This window comes from Geotrypetes seraphini, chromosome 7, assembly GCF_902459505.1.
Source record: "Geotrypetes seraphini chromosome 7, aGeoSer1.1, whole genome shotgun sequence".
NCBI classification, from domain to species: Eukaryota; Metazoa; Chordata; class Amphibia; order Gymnophiona; family Dermophiidae; genus Geotrypetes; species Geotrypetes seraphini.
Window position 1 is genome coordinate 71,357,676 of NC_047090.1, and position 15,483 is coordinate 71,373,158.

The 15,483-nt window shown below is 45.0% G+C and overlaps 1 protein-coding gene across 12 annotated transcripts in view; it reads right to left on the reverse strand.

Moving 5' to 3' along the window:
• C2CD5 (C2 calcium dependent domain containing 5) overlaps window positions 1-15,483 on the reverse strand; it is a 377,832-nt gene that overhangs the window by 338,061 nt on the left and 24,288 nt on the right. The window lies entirely within an intron of this gene.

Below are 15,483 nucleotides of genomic sequence, written 5' to 3' on the forward strand. Positions count from 1 at the left end.
ACAGGTTGTGTTTAACCTAACTGCATTATTCATAGAAAGATAATGCAAGCTCAGACCTTTCCACCCCAAGACTACCAGGTTGCCAAATGGTTTCATTTGCATCATGAAGACCGATGTAACATACTTTTTAAAGTTTCATGCTCCTCTCAACTACATTCCCTGGCACACAGACTATGTTAGTTATTACTTTTCCCAGTAAAGTAAGGTTATAAAGAACTTCAAAATCTAGAAGAATGAATCAAGGTGAAATTTAGCCTTACCTGTTTATTTCCTTTCCTTGTATCCTGCTAGACCAGTTCGCACAAATGAGTTGTGAATCATTCCTACCAGTAGATAGAAGATATTGAACTATTCCAGTGACATCAGCAGCAGTGGCGGCGAAAAGGGCAAACAGAATGCTAGGAATGATAAAGAAGGGGATCACAAACAGATCAGAGAGGGTTATCATATCACTGTACCGGGTCATGGTGCGCCTTCACCTGGAATACTGCATCCAGCACTGGTCACTGTACATGAAGAAGGACACAGTACTACTCGAAAGGTTCTAGAAAAGAGTGACTAAGATGGTTAAGGGACTGGAGGAGTTGCCATACAGTGAAAGATTAGAAAAACTGGGCTTCTTCTCCCTAGAACAGAGGAGATTGAGAGGGGACATGTTTGAAACATTCAAAGTACTGAAGTGGATAGACTTAGTAGATAAGGACAGGTTGTTCATCCTCTCCAAGGAAAGGGAGAACGAGAGGGCACTCTCTACAATTGAAAGGGGATAGATTCCGTATGAACGTAAGGAAGTTCTTCAATCAGAGAGTTGTAGAAAACTGGAACACTCTACCGGAGTCTGTCATAGGGGGAAACACCCTCCAGGGATTCAAGACAAAGTTAGACAAGTTCCTGGCGAACCAGAACGTATGCAGGTAGGGCTACTCTCAGTTAGGGCGCTGGTCTTTGACCAGAGGGCCGCCGTGTGAGCGGACTGCTGGGCACGATGGACCACATGTCTGACCCAGTAGCAGCAATTCTTATGTTCTTATAAGGGCTGTGTCCCTGGAACTCTGCTGTGCTCCTGGAACTCTCCAATATGTCACTCCACTGCAAAAGCAAAACTAGGTCCATTGCTCCTTACTCCAAACCACTGGAGACATAACCATTAATTTCCAAATGAAAACTATATACACAAAAACGAGAGGGCAAAGGGCCTGCAGAATCCTATAGAGTCATAGTCTTCCAGGGCAGGTCCACTTTACTGTGGACCATAGAAAGAAATAGTGGCGGTCACAAGTTAAAAATGTTCCCCTTGAGGGCTGTGAGAGAGCTCTGGTATATCTTGAAAAATGACCAGAGCCAGCACAAGGATGGCAAGAAGTAGCATTTGTTAAGAAAATATGCTGGAAAAGCCATGGTGAACAGGAAATGAGAAAGTGGGATATCCCCGTATGGAAGAAAAAACAAAGAAAAGGATATGCAAAGTTATTTAATTCTTTGCAAATAGTAGGCTAATGCTCATTTGCAGTCCAGAGTATGAAGAGCTATTTCTCCAGAATGAGAATGAGGCTTGGGAAAAAACACTGGGAGCACAATGGATTGATTGAGATTAAATTCTGTAACAACTTTGGGTAAAAATGGTGGGTCCACTACCAAAGCTTGTAGCTCACTGACTCTGCGAGCAGATGCGAGAGAGATGAGGAAGACTATCTTCCAAGTGAGATATTTAAGATGAGCCATAGACATTGGTTCAAATGGAGGTTTCATTAATTTAGCAAGAATGACATTGAGATCCCAAACCACTGGAGGTTGTTTGAGAGGTGTTTTGACATTGAAAAGTCCTTTCATAAATCTGGAAACCACAGGATGAGCAAAGAGGTTTTCTATCTAACGGTTGATGAAAAGCAGTAATTGCACTCAGATTGACTCTAACAGAGGTGGATTTGAGGCCAGTTTGAGATAAATGAAATAGATAATCCAGAACTGAAGACAAGGAGGTAGACTGAATCTCCTGGTGATAAAGATCGCACCAAGCAGAACACCTAGTCCATTTCTGAGTGTAACATTGTCTTGTTGCGGGTTTTCTGGAAGCATCCAAAATGTCTCTGACAGATTGTGAAAAATGAAGGTTTGAAGTTATGCCAAAAGGAACCAGGCTATTAGATGTAGAGACTGCAGGTTGGGATGAAGAAGAGAACCGTGACTTTATGTAAGCAGAGACAGAAATATTGGTAGAAGAAGAGACCCTGCTGCTGAGTTGAAGCAGAAGGGAGAACCAAGGTTTTCTGGGCCACCGAAGAGCTATCAGAATCATGGTGGCATGTTCCTGTTTAAGTTTGACAAGTGTCTTGACAATAAGTGGAAATGGAGGGAATGCATAGAGGAATTTGTTCGTCCACTCCAGGAGAAAAGCATCTGCTTCCAGGCGATGACAAGAGTAGAGTCTGGAACAGAACTGGGGCAGTTTGTTGTGGGGAGACGCAAAAAGGTCTTCTTGAGAAGTCCCCCATTGAGAAAAAATTGGATGGAGAGTCGGTGAACTGAGCATCCATTCGTGAGGTTACAGGATGTGACTTAATTTGTCCGCCAGTGAATTTTGCTCTCCTTGAATATAGACAGCTCTCAGAAAAATGTTGTGAGGGATTGCCCAATTCTTCTCAGCTTCCTGGCAAAGGAGAAGTGATCCTGTTCCTCCCTGCTGTTCACATAGTACATGGCTACTTGATTGTCTGTACGAATGAGTACGACATGAGTTTGAAGATGCTAAAAAGCCTTGAAAGCATTGAAAATTGTTCCGAGTTCTAACAGAATAATGTGATTTTGATGATCTATGGTGGACAAGCAGGCAGTATATTCTCAACATTTGGATGACCTCCAAGCTAACCAGAATGGGAAGGTGGAAGTGTTGGCAATTTAGGAGAATAAATAATGTAAAACTGACTAGCCAAAATGTCCGTCCCGTCTGGAGAAACTATCCAGACAATAATGAGAGGTGAATGTATAAACCGAGGACCAAGTGGCAGCCTTACAGATTTCCTCAATAGGAGTTGATCTGAGGAAAGCTACAGACGCCGCCATAGCTCTAACTTTATGGCCCATGATTCAACCCTCCAGAGGGAGACTAGCCTGAGCATAGCAAAGAGAGATGCAAACAGTTGGAGTTGGTACACTTGGAAACAGGATGACCCAACTTGTTTGGATTGAAGGAGATGAAAAGTTGAGAAGCAGTTCTGTGAGGTTGAGTGCATTGCAAGTAGAAAGCTAAAGCACTTTTAGAGTCCAGAGTATGAAGCGCATTTCTCCAGGATGAGAATGAGGCTTTGGAAAAAATACCAGAAGTACAATGGATTGATAAGAGATGAAATTCAGAAACCACTTTAGGTAAGAATTTTGGATGAGTACGGAGGACCACCTTGTCATGATGGAAGACTGTGAAAGGTGGGTCAGCCACTAGAGCTTGGAGCTCACTGACTCGTCTAGCAAAGGTGAGTACTATGAGAAAAACCACTTTCTAAGTGAGATATTTAAGATGAGCCGTATCTATTGGTTTGAAAGGAGGCTTCATCAAATGAGTAAAAACAAGGATCGAGATCCCAAACCACCAGAGGCGGCTTGATAGGTGGATTGACATTGAAAAGTCCTTTCATAAATCTGGAAACCACAGGATGAGCAGAGAGGGGTTTCCCTTCAATAGGCTGATAAAAAGCAGCGATGGCACTTAGATGGACTCTAATAGATGTGGATTTGAGGCCAGAGTGAGATAAGTGCAGTAGATAATCCAAAACTGAAGACAAGGAGGTAGATTACGGTTCCTTGTGATGAGTGTTACACCAAGTAGAAAATCTAGACCATTTTTGGATGTAACACTACCTCGTGGATGGCTTCCTGGAAGCCTCTAGAATGTCCTGTACAGATTGAGAGAACTGTAGAGTGGCTCTAGAATGTCCTGTACAGATTGAGAGAACTGTAGAGTGGTAGTTAGGTTGAGAGGTACCAAGCTGTGATGTGTAGAGACTGCAGGTTGGGCTGAAGTAGAGACCCTTGACTCTGCATAAGCAGAGAGGGAAATACTGGTAGAAGTAGAGGCTCCCTGCTAAATGAGTTGAAGTAGAAGGGAGAACCAAGGTTGTCTGGGCCACCGAGGAGCTATCAGAATCATGGTGGCATGCTCCTTCTTGAGTTTGACAAGAGTCTTGAAAATCAGAGGGAATGGAGGGAACGCATAAAGAAACTGATTTGTCCATACCAGAAGGAAAGCATCTGCCTCGAGGCTATGAGGAGGGTATATCCTGGAGTAGAACTGAGGCAGTTTGTTGTTATGGGGAAATGCAAAGAGATCTGAGGAGTTCCCCACCGAGCAAAAATGTGATGGAGAGGCGAGGAATTGAGTGTCCATTCGTGAGGTTGTAGAAGATGACTCAATTTGTCCGCTGACAGTTTTGACAGCCTTGGATGTAGACAGCTCGCAGGAAGATGTTGTGAAGGATTACCCAATTCCAGAGCTTTAGAACTTCTTGACAAAGAGGGAGAACATAAGAACATAAGAATTGCCGCTGCTGGATCAGACCAGTAGTCCCTTCGTGCCCAGCAGTCCGCTCACACGGCGGCCCCAGGTCAAAGACCAGTGCTTTAAAATTAGTCCAGCCTCATCTGTGTACATCCCAGTTTAGCAGGAACTTGTCCAGCTTAGTCTTGAAACCCTGGAGGGTGTTTTCCCCTACAACACACCCCAGAAGAGCGTTCCAGCTCTCCACCACACTCTGGGTGAAGAATAACTTCCTTACGTTCGAACGAAATCTATCCCCTTTCAACTTTAGAGAGTGCCCTCTTGTTCTCTCTATCTTGGAGAGATCCTGTTCCTCCCTGCTTGTTGACATAGTACATGGCGACTTGGTTGTCTGTTTGAATGAGGACTACCTGGTCGTGAAGAAGATGTTGAAAAGCTTGAGAGCATTGAAGATCGCTCTGAGTTCCAACAGATTGATGTGACACTGACAATCCATGCTGGACCAATGGCCTTGAGTACGGTGACCATCGAGATGAGCCCCCCCCCCCAAAGCGTTATGTTGAGCAATCTGTCGTGAGAACCTTCTGATGAGGGTGTGTGTGAAACAGTAAATCTCTAGAAAGATTGGAAGAGAGCATCCACCAGTGGAGAGACTGCCTCAATGAAGGAGTCACTGTAATGTGTTTAGAGAGTGGGTCGGAAGCTTGCTGCCACTGAGATGCCAGGGTCCACTGAGGAATTCTGAGGTGAAGTCTGGCAAAAGGAGTCACGTGAACTGTAGAGGAGAACCATCATGTGCCTTGCCGAAAGTGACGTAAGGGAAGACACTCGTTGACAATGGTGAATGAGAGTGTCCTGATGTGATTGAGGCAGGAATGCTCTTTGTTCAACTGTGTCCAGTATGACTTCAATAAACTGCATAGTTTGGGAGGGACATAACTGGGACTTTGGAAAATTGATTTCGAACCCAAGACTTTGCAGAAACACTATAGTCTGTTGGGTCACTACAATAACCTCCTGTTGAGACGATGCTTTATTGAGCCAGTCGTCCAGATATGGAAAGACTTAAAAACCCTGCATCTGCAGGGCAGCAGCCATCACCACCAGGCACTTTGTGAATACTCTGGGAAATGAGGTGAGGCTGAAAGGAAGGACCCGGTACTGAAGATATAGATTTCCCACCCGAAATATTAGGAATCTGTGAGAGGCTAGATGAACTGGAATATGAGTATAAGCCTCTTTGAGATTTAGGAAGCATAACCAATCGCATTGATCCATCAGAGGATACAGTGTTGGAAGAGAGAGCATCCGAAACTTTTCTTTGACAAGGAATTTGTTGAGAGCTCTGAGGTCCAGGATAGGTCGCAAATCCCCTGTCTTCTTTGGGACTAGAAAATAACAGGAATAAAAGCCCGTGTTCTGTTGGGACAAGGGGACCTCCTCGACAGCTCGGAGGCGAAGAAGAAGGGGAAGTTGCTACATGTTGGAAGGAAACTCTCTTAGAGGGAGATCTGGTGGATTTTGAAGAAACTGAAGCGAGTAACCCTCTCAGATGATGGTGAGAATCCAGAGGTCTGATGTAATCTGCTCCCACTGTTGGTAAAACATAGAAACATAGAAACATAGAAAGTGACGGCAGAAAAAGGCCGAGGCCCATCGAGTCTGCCCACACCGCTGACCCACCCCCCCTATTTAATCACTCTCTGATGACCTTTGCCTCCTAGAGATCCGACATGAGCATCCCATCTGTTCTTAAAATCCGACACGCTGCTGGCCTCGATCACCTGCACTGGGAGCTTGTTCCAGCTGTCAACCACTCTTTCGGTGAAGAAGTATTTCCTGGTGTCGCCATGAAACTTCCCGCCCTTTATTTTCAGCGGGTGTCCTCTTGTGGCGGAGGGTCCTTTAAGAAGGAAAATATCATCTTCTCCCTCGATACGACCAGTGACATACTTAAACGTCTCAATCATTAAAAGTGATGGAACTGACCTCCTATGGGGAGGAGAGAAGTCTGATGGATGAAGGTGGGCGATATGCTGAGACTTAGATTGTCAAAAAGACTGGGCAGATTTAGTTGCAGCAGGAGTCTGGGGTTTTTGCTAATGTTGCTGCTGTGGTTGTTTCCTAGGCAGAGGCCTGGAGAAGCCAGAGTAGACTTCTATGGATAACGACGTGGAGGTGGCCGATAAGGCTTGGAAGTCTGAGGTTTAGTGGAGAAGCACGAGGTGTTGAAAGCTTCGGGGTTCGAGACCTATGCCTGGGTTTGGAAAGGGTCTCGATGGGCCTTGACAAATGAGGCAGAGGAGACTCAGTAGATTGCCTAGGAGACTATTTAGTTTTATTCGAAGCCAGGTGCCTCGAGGACGAGGAATGCTTCGAGTGAGGCCTCGATCGAGGTTTCTCCACCACGTCTCGCACAGGATGAGTAGCAGGAGACCCAGACCTGGAAGGACGAGGTGAGAAGTCACTGGAGGACAGAGGTTGAGACCGAAGAGGTTTTGCTCGAGGTGCCTCGACAGTATGCTCAGGCTGGCTCGCAGAAAGCAGAGCCGAGGCAGGGTCAAGCTTGGCCAAAACAGTGGTAAGCTGCATGGTCAATATGGCTTGCAGCATGTCCTCGAAGACAGGCATCGAGACCAATGACTCTGGTCTGGAAGGTGCAGCAGTGCGCTCCATAGAGGGTGACCTCAAAGATGAGTATTCCCTATGTTTGGAAGCACGCTTGGAAGGAGGTCTCAGAGGCTGGCACAATTGCACTCATTGCCTGGATTGCCTGAGACTCAGCTGGAGAATCAGCATGCAAAGCAGGAAGGACACGATTCACAACACTTTTTTCCTGACACACCGACTGGCTGGCCAATCAAGAACAAGTGACTGATGAGGACCAGTCGCTTGTGTAAAAAACTGCTCTCTGCCCCGATTCCCCTGCTCTGGCCGCCCTGCTCTCTGCCCCGATCAGGTTTCTCTGCTCTCTTACACACTGAAATGAGACCCCCCCCCCCGCACTGCCTGCCATCTCTGCCCACCCACCCCCCACCCCACGTGCAAAGGAATGACAGGAGGGATGCCAACTCCCTCCTGCCATCGCAAACACGGCCGGGCCCACCCCTCCTCCCCATACTTTTTAAAATGTTGGGAGCAGGACCCCTCCTCCCCATACTTTTTAAAATGTTGGGAGCAGGAGGGGTGCCCAGTTCCTCCTGCTCCTTAGGCCTCCAGTGCTCTTCGGGAGCAGGAGGAAGTGCGAAGTCCTCCTGCTCCTGCGTCGGCCAGGTCGCAATACCGGTCTTAGGCCATGCCCCAGTGCATCATGTGATGTATAGGGAGGGGCCTAAGGCCCTGATTGGCTGAGGCGCCTCGGGCTCCTGCCTTGGGAGGGGCCTGGGGCTCCTCAGCCAGTCAGGGACTTCCTTAGGGAGGAGTCTAAGGAAGTCCCTGATTGTTGTTTATGGTCAATCAGGGACTTCCTTAGACTCCTCCCTAAGAAAGTCCCTGATTGGCTGAGGAGCGCCTCAGCCAATCATGGCTTTAGGCCCCTCCCCATGCATCACATGATGCACCGGGGCGTGGCCTATGGCCAGTATTGCGTCGCAGCTGGCAGAGCAGCAGGAGGACTTTGCACTTCCTCCTGCTCCCGAAGATCACTGGAGGCCTAAAGAGCAGGAGGGATTGGGCACCCCTCCTGCTCCCAACATTTTTAAAGGTACGGGGAGGGGGGGTCCAGCTGGGAAACGGGAGGGGGCATCCCTTGGGTGGCAAGAGGACATTGGCATCCCTCCTGCCATTTGTTTTTGGGGTGGGGGAAATAGTAGAGAGGGCAGGAAGGAGTGAGGACCCTCCTACCATAATTTTAAACGTGACGTCGGGCATCGGCGAGGGGGGGGCGACATTATTTTTTGGTTCGGGAAGGGAGGGGGAAGGGGCACGTGTCGGGAGTAGGGGGGTTAATTTTTTTTAATCGGGCTATTTTGCGTGTGTACAACACACAAAATATCTGGCTTCTCCTGTCACTACTGTCAGGGCTCTAGCGATTAGTGCAGTCTGTTGGGGGCGTGCCTCCAATCACTCCCATTTGCATGAAGATGGTTGGTGAATCAGTCGGTCAGCCTCCAATCACCAATAGATCAGAAACGGATCCCAAGGTTAGTAAATCTACCCTTAGAGTTTTAGAGTTCCTATGAGCATCAGGAGCAGCACAGAGCATTCAGCGTGCTAGCCTGCACTAAAAACTGCTTTTGTGGTTTTGTAAAAAGGGGGGGGGTTAATGCGTTAATTACAGAAACCAAAAACAATTCCACCTTTATGTAATCAGTGGCTTTAAGTGACGCATGATGGACTTTAAAAAAAAATTGTAATATTTTCTGATCAAGCACAATTAAATTCATGGGAAAAACTTTAGTTCACACAGTTTTTTTTCAACTTTAGGTTTTTCTGGACAACCCTAATGTTCATTAGAATCATCCTATAAAAGTGACTGGCCATTTCTCTCTCCTTTAGTGAGACATCCATTTAGTCCTATAAAATAAAATATGAAAGAGAATCCCTTAGATTTCTTTATTATTAATATAAATCAAACATTGAAGATAACAATTAAGCATTGATGGGAAATATTCATGAGTTATGTTGCCAGCTGCTTAAGCTAAGTTTTAACTTTAGCTTATGTATCCTCCAAATGTGTCCTTAATTCTAATCTTAGCTATGGCAAGTCTTAAGATATAGTAGAATGTATTCCAATATTTTTACATTACATGCATATACTCTTGGTTTTCAAAGCACATTTCAATCAGTCGGACAGTGTTCCCTCTAAGCGGGCGGGTGTTGTGAGCAAACTTTTTTCACTGTGAGCTAAAAATATCGGGCGCCAGCAAGTTATGAGCCAAATAAATATGTTGCTTTCTACCACAGAACTTCCTTACGTTTGTATGGAATCTATCCCCTTTCAACTTTAGAGAGTGCCCTTTCGTTCTCCCTGCCTTAGCTACTAAGTCTATTCCCTTCAGTACCTTGAATGTTTCTATCATGTCCCCTCTCAATCTCCTCTGCTCAAGGGAGAAGAGGCCCAGTTTCTCTAATCTTTCGCTGTACGGCAACTCCTCCAGCCCCTTAACCATTTTAGTTGCTCTTCTCTGGATCCTTTCGAGTAGTACCGTGTCCTTCTTAAAGTACCAGTGCTGGACGCAGTACTCCAGGTGAGGGCGTACCATGGCCCGGTACAGCAGCATGATAACCTTCTCTGTCTCTTCAGTCCAGCATCTGCCCCTTCCATTCACTGTCTGTCTTTCCCTGCCATCTCTCCTCCTGCCCCCCCCCACCCCCCAATTTGGTCTAGCATCCATCATCTTCCTTCTGTTCCCCTCATGGTCTGGCATCTCTATCCTTCCCTCCCCCCTGTGGTTTTTAGCATATCTCTCTTCTCATTTCCTCCACTCAGATCTGATCATTCTCTGCTCTCTCTTCCCTTTTCTTCTCTGGTCTTCCTTCTCTATTTTCTGCCTCCATCTAAATTAAATTCTTTCTTACTATTTAGTCCCGTTTCCCTCTTTTCACTGTGTCTACACACAGCTTGTCACCCCTTTCCCTCACCCCTCCATTATCTTACTATTTTCTTCCCCCTTTATTTATCTCCTCCTTCCATCCAGTATGTGTTCTTTCCCCACTTCCATTCAGCATCTGCTCTCCCTTCTCAACTGACATCCATCTGCCTTCTGCTCTCTCTCCCTTCTTCTCACTTCCATCATCTGTCCCCTTCTCTCTCTCTCTAATCTCCTCCATTCCATCATCTGCCCCTTCTCTCTCTCTCCCCCCCCCCCAACTTCCATCATCTGCCCCCCTTCCCCTCACCTTTGTGGGTCACTTTCTTTCCCCTGAGGGTGGCTCATGTCACAGGGGAAGCTTTGGCCGAGCAGAACCGCTTGATTGACAGTGGAACTTACTTGATTGATGTCGATGCTGGGGCCCGTTGCCGTTTGAAGGAAAAAAAAAAAAGGTGGAAAAAAGGAACCTGTAAAGGCGAGAGGAAGGGAAACCTCCAGGACAGCTGCTTTTTGCCTTCCTTCAGCGGCCCAAGAGTTCAGACCAGCAGCGGCAGCTCTGTATGCTTTTAACTTCGGCACAGGGCTGCCCCTAATCAATAGTTTAGCGCGGTTTCATGAGGCAGCCTCGGGGCCTTTGATAGCCGGCCCGCTTCGATGATGCGATGTGGGCCGGCCTAGCAAAGGCCCCGAGGCTGCCTTATGAAACCGCGCTAAACTATTGATTAGGGGCAGCTCTGTGCCGAAGTTAAAAGCATACACAGCTGCCGCTGCTGGTCTGGAGGTGCGGAGACAAGGCAGGAGGCAAACGCGGTGGAAGGCAGGAGTCCCGGCGAAGGCAGGAGTCCCGGCACAGCGACTGCAACAGGAAGTTGCAAGTCAGCTGACGCCGGCCTTTCGTTGCGGCGGGGACCGAATCCTTCGCGGACCGGCAAGATTTTGTTTGCGGACCGGCGGTTGAAGAACTGTGCTCTACACTGTGTGCGCTGTGACGAGAAACTTGTGCGCTGCGAGGTAATATTTTGTGCGCCAGCGCAGCTTAGCGGGAACACCGCCCACCACCTTATTTGGATAATTATCTAATACCTTATTCACCTATGCGTACACTTCAATCTTTACGGCAAAACCTCTTAGTGATTCCCTTACAACCTAAAGGGTCCTTTTACTTAAGCTGCAGTAAGCACTAACACGCTCTTACTATAAATTAAACAACACAGGTCAACACATTTTCATCAGAGTTAACGTTGTGTGGGTTTTGTAGTATTTTTCATGCTGATTTCAAATCTGTGTTTAGTTTTTCAATAGCACATCACATTTTTGTAATGAGACTCATTATATATAATTATAAATGTTAATTGGGTGATATATCATGTGTTTATAGGATAAATGTATAAGAAGGGTTAATGACAGTTGTCTTTGTTTTTTTATGCTACAAACGGCGATGAATATAAGTTTTTATCATGCCAAGACATTGTACTAATCATCCAGATAGTTTGTTATATTTGTGGTTCATTCACGACGAAAGCACAATGTCGCCCAATTACCGTAGATCTGAAGAAGGTTTACAAATTATACTTTGACTGTCTACTGGGTGACCAGGATAAGTCTTGGGCTCCACATCATCTGTACTAGTTGTTCCAACGGACTTCGTGACTGGTTCAGTCGATGAAAGGCAGCGATGTCATTTGCAATCCCCATGAGATGGACGGAACCGCGAGACCATATTAAAGATTGTTACTTTTGCCTTGTGAACACAAGTGGATTCTCAGCTAAAACTATGCACAAATTATAAATCCTACTCTGGATTCCGCTACTAGGCCTGTTCCTCATGATGACTGTGCAGCCATTTTCCAGAAGCTGACTTGTGGACTTTGGTATACATGAGGAACAGCATGAACAATAAACAGTGAATCTCAGGATACTTCATTAGGGGGGATGAAGGCTGGAATCTTATCTTGGCTTAATGTCCAAGCCTGTTGCTTACTGCAGAAGCACAGACTGAGGCATGATAGTTAGTCACGTAGCAAGTAATGTGAGATATTATAAAAGGAGCAAGCGCAGGACCTTCCCTTGGAATCCATCAGTGTGCCATAAAGGGGTAGTCCTGTGATCGGCCCGGTCCATCGGCCACCTGAAAAGGGGGATTTCCCGGCTGTGAGGGGAGGTGTTGCTACGATCATGGTGAAGTTATCATTTGTGTTTTGTATATTACTTCTATGCAATTTATGTAATGATTAAATTAGTATAATAAGCATTACCTTGTGTATGTCTCTTTGTATGCCATAAAGTGCTGACTACCTAACGAACTTGGCATTACAATGACTCACTGCCTGTCCCTGTACCTCCACAAGACGAACTTGCTTCTGTGGAACATGATGAGGAATGCGATGATGCAGAAGCTGGTCATAATCCAGAATTATCTGATTCTGATTATGTGAATGATGAAGATTCAGAACCAGAGACCTTTTCACAAGCTGAGCTCAATGATCTTATTCGTGATCTAAATCTTTCAAAAGAAAAAGCAGAACTTCTTGCTTCAAGGCTTAAGCAAAAGCACTTGCTTGCAAAAGATGCAAAAAAAAAAAAAAAAATCCAACCAACTCATTACAGAAAAAGGAATCCATAACTTAATGAGCCATTTACAGTGAGTCAATCTATGAGTGTCAGAGCAATGCAGAGCATTCAGCACGCTGGCCTTTGCTAAAAATACTTTTGCAGTTTTGTAAAGGGGGGAAGGGTTAATTGCCAAAATATCCCTAACAGCCTCAATAAATATTTTTAAAAAATTTAATTGGGCAATAGGTACCTATCAAATTCTATAAAAGATAGGCGCCTATTACAGTGCCCTTAGCAGCGCCTAATGCCTAAATGGACATTTCTATGGGTGGAGCGCAAGTTAGGCACCGCTAAGCGCGATTCTCCAAAAACTTAGGTGCCTGAAATAAAGGCTTTAAAAACCCTCACCTACGTTTCAGGCGCCTAAGTTTTTACAAAGACACCACTAGTCGCGATTCTGCATCTTCTGCTTAGGCACCGGCCAATTTAGAATCAGCCTTTATAGTTTATTTACTTCAATCCTGCCTTACACAAAGTGGGTCACAACAATACATACATAATCATCATAATAATACGCATACAAAACCAGTTACAAACAATAAAATAATTAAGCAACCAATGCCTCATCATACAATTCAAAATTCAGGTCCCATCCTTCATTTTACAAAAAGGTGTCTGCATACAAAATAAGTGTAGGCATGTGATCCTGTAGTAAGTCTTTTTAATGGTCATGCAGTAAAGGCAACATTAGCACATGGCCTTTAACAGAAAAAACAAAGTTGGTCATTTTCTGACTGCAGGAAAAACCTGCATAAGAGCAAGTTAAGCCATTTTACCATAGCTTAGTAAAAGGTTAACAAGATCCTGCTACCTTGTCTTCATGCAGACCAACACCAATAATTTTTATTAATTTACTAAGATCAATGCATTAATGTGAGTAATAATAAATTATGGCAAATACATAGTACAAGAGTTAAATGAAAATTAATGCCTCCACCTCCATAATTCATCAACAGATGGTAGCACTGATGTGCTACACATGATCTCTTGTTCTTTGAAATCTCTTCCTTTGCCTCAGTTGGCGAGAAGTGTCTGTGTGAAGAGGCTGTTTTGTTATGTCTTGTGAACTGGAAGCATGCAGTGAGCACCCATCAATGCAATTTAAGCAATATGCTGTCACAGAATTTCTGACTGCTGAACGGGACCCTTCAATTGAAATTCACCATCAACATGCAGGTTGTTTATGGTGATGACTGTGTTGATATGAGTATTATGCATTACTGGACCAAAAAATGTAAAGATTGTGGACCAGGAAGGGTTGATTTGTGAGATCAAAAATGAAGTGGATGAAGCGTGACAACAATGAAGGTGTCTTACATGAGAAAAGTTAAGAATATAAGAATAGCCTTACTGAGTCCATCTAGCAAAGTATCCCATCTTCATAGAGGGTAATTCAAGTCACAAGTACCTAGCAAAAACCAAAATAATAGCAACATTCCATGATAAGACTGGAGGATCGTTCAAAACATTATACTGTAACCCTGAAAACTTTTAAAAAACATAACAACATAAGTGTTACCATACTGGGACAGACCGCAGTATCCTTTTCCAACAGTAGCCAAGTACCTGGAAAGATCCAAGAAAGTAAAACAGATTTTATGCTTCTTATCCTAAGAATAAGCAATGGATTTCCTCACACCATCTCAATAATGGCTTAAAGACTTTTGTTTTTAAGAAGTTATTCAAACAATTGAGAAGCATTCAGAAGCATAAAAAGGAAACTGTATTGCAACATGGTTGTATTGCAATGCTAGGCCTCAAATGAAACACCACAGAGGCAATTGCAAAGATGGATCTCAGAGTCTTACCCCATCTGCCATACAGCCCAGACTTAGTACAATGTAATTTCCATCTTGGGCATCCGTTTGATTTGAATGAAGAGGTGGGTATGAGGAGATGATACTAAATTATTCAGAATAGTGAAGACACAGAAGGATTGCGAAGACCTGCAACGTGACAAACACGCTCGAGAAATGGGCCATGGCATAGCAAATGAGATTTAACGTGGATAAGTGTAAGGTGATGCATGTCGGTAACAAAAATCTTATACACAAATGCAGGATGTCCAGTGCAGTACTCTGAGAAACCTCCAGAAAAAAGACTTGGGAGTACTGGTCGACAAGTCAATGAAGCCATCCGCGTAATGCACGGCGGTGGCGAAAAGGGCAAACAGAATGCAAGGAATGATTAAAAAAGGGATCACAAACAGATTGGAGAAAGTTATGCCGCTGTACCGGGCCATGGTACACCCCCACCTGGAATACTGCGTCCAGCACTGGTCGCCGTACACGAAGAAGGACATAGTACTACTCAAAAGGTCAAGAGAAGAGTGAGTAAAATGGTTAAGGGGCTGGAGGAGTTGCCGTACAGTGAGAGATTAGAGAAATTGGACCTCTTCCCCCTGAAAAGAGGAGGCTGAGAGAGATAATGAAGGGGAAAGACTTAGTAGATAAAGACAGGTTGTTTACCCTCTCCAAGGTAGAGAGAATGAGAAGGCACTCTCTAAAGTTAAAAGGGGATAGATTCCGTACAAATGTAAGGAAGTTCTTCTTCAACCAGAGAGTGGTAGAAATCTGGAACGCTCTTCTGGAGGCTGTTATAGGGGAAAGCACCCTCCAGGTATTCAAGACAAGGTTAGACAAGTTTCTGATGAACCAGAACGTACGCAGGTAAGACTAGACTGTTAGGGCACTGGTCTTTGACCCAAGGGCCGCCGCGGGAACGGACTGCTGGGCACTATGGACTACTGGTCTGACCCAGCAACGGCAATTCTTATGTTCTTAGTTCTTAAGCAATGGCTTTCAAAAACTTACCATCATTGGAAGAAATGGCAATTAGCACCTCTTC